We start from the raw sequence: 2314 nt of genomic DNA on the forward strand, positions 1-2314 counted from the left end.
CAATGACCTGATGTTAAACTCAAAACACCCCTGAAACACATTATGTAATGATATAGCTACTCTGGATGGCGTTGCCCTTTACTATAGGCCTATAAATAGGTCAAAGGTCAGATTATCTGTTTTTATTTTTACAATGGATGCCAATAATAGACAGAGAGCAAGGGGAGGAGTTGGAAAAAGAGGGGGAGGAGTTGGAAAAAGAAGAGGAGGAGGAGGAGGATGAGTTGGAAGATGACAAGGGCAAACAAAAGAAGGAAGGAGAGCCATGTCTGATGAGATCAGGGCCACACTTGTTGATCATGTGATCAACCACGGGTTGACCATGAGAGAACCAACTTGAGTTGATTTACAGTGGTGTCCATAAAATGAGAACAGGTGTGCAACTATCTAATGACAATTTAAGTATTACAGTATTGTACTGTGAAATACATATGGCTGCATAGTATTGCATAAACATGTAGCTTGTAAACTGGTGATAGTTCTTAGTGAACACATACTCTATTTGAATTCTCTACAGAGTGGATCATGGAGTATGTTTACAGATGTACAAGAGACTGCAATTATAAATATGGTTCTTGCCAACAATGCTATTAGGATTCAAGAAATAAGACAGCATATCTTGAATAATGACACAATATTTAACACCATCAGTGCTGTAAGCTTGTCAACCATACAACGCATCCTCCAACGGCACCAAGTGACGATGAAACAACTTTACAACTCTCAAACTCTGACTCTAAGTAACTCTGAGTCAAGAATCTGCAACGTGACTTTGTGAAGTATGTATGCAACACTATGTCCAGTACTTCAGACACATACCATATAAAAACATTTATTCTTCTCCATGGGTGGTCTTGAGCTGCTTTTTAATGACCATTGACTTAATTAAAATGTAAGTAATAAAGCCCGTTACTCGGGAATGGGAAGTCTTTTGTGTGGCCATATATTTCTGTTCTATTATATTTCCACCAGATGTCCCTCACTTTCAGCCGGATGTCCGTTACCTTCCTCTTTCTTTGTGTTGGCATTCTAAACTCCGGTGGATTTATGAGGACTATGGTTAATCGCTCCTCAGATCTCTGCAGGGTAAATCCAGACAGCTAGCTAGACTATCTGTCCAATCGGAATTTTCTGTTGCACGACAAAAACAACCATTTAACGTACACGTTCCACCAAAACAAGTTCCTGCCTGAGGCTATTTTGCAGAGGAACCGTGGCTCTGTGCAGCACCGTTGCTCCGTACAGTGCTTAGCACCGCCCAAGACAATTGTGATTGGTTTAAAGAAATGCCAATAAACCAGAGCACATTTTTCTCCTATCTCAGAATGCTGTGTGAACTAGCCAGACCTTCCTTTGCAGCGCTGTGGATGAAGGTCTGGAAATGTAAGACTAGATCAGGTTTAACCTCCAAAGCCATGCAGGGTCTGCTTGCTACATCCATGGCACCATCTTCATCTCTTGGTGTTAGGTGACGGCATCACGGATCACGTTCTCCTCTGGATAAGCATCACTCCACCTCTGCAAGCCAGACGGCAGATAGTGGATTTGGCAATCCCCTGGATTTTTTCACAGAGAACCTTTACGGTTTCTGTTAGCCATGGATGTATTATAAGAACGTAATGAGGCCTGTCTACAACGTTATTGCTGCATCGCTTCCTAAATTCCCAAACTATGGCGCGGCTAAAGGCCCAAATCAAAGAATGTGCATGCGTTAATCGCTTATCAAAAAAAATTGTGCTGTTAAAAGAAATCACATTTAAGGTTGGGCATTGTTTTCATTGAAACAATTCTGATTCCAATCCTGATTCTTCCTTTCGATTCCGGTTCTTAATCGATTATCGATTCTGATTCTTTGAGGGGTGGAGTTTAAAGGGGTCACATGCTTATTTCACTGAGAGGAACATTTCATTTTGATTAAATGGTGATTTACACTTTTACTGGGCTTTTTCAATGTAAAATAAAGCCACACTTCAGAGCGCCGCTTATTGTACTCCTACTACACAACGAGCGCCTGGAAGTATGGTAGCCACTATGGAAACCAAAACTTAAAAAAAAAAAATTGGAACGGATGATTGGATTCAAAACCAAATTTTCCAAACCACTCCAATAAAAAAAAAAAATACATTGGAATTGTAATTTTTGAAACGATTCCAAGTTGGAACCGGTTCTCGATGCCCAATCCTAAACACATTAGACATTGTTATCATGTGCTGTGACTTGCTCTGTTTAGACACACAGTTAGTTGGTTGAGAAGAAAATGGTGTTCAGATGGGCATTTACTGTTACATAAATAAGCAATGGTCACAAAAACAGG

Source organism: Perca flavescens, chromosome 10, assembly GCF_004354835.1.
Source record: "Perca flavescens isolate YP-PL-M2 chromosome 10, PFLA_1.0, whole genome shotgun sequence".
Classification (NCBI taxonomy): domain Eukaryota; kingdom Metazoa; phylum Chordata; class Actinopteri; order Perciformes; family Percidae; genus Perca; species Perca flavescens.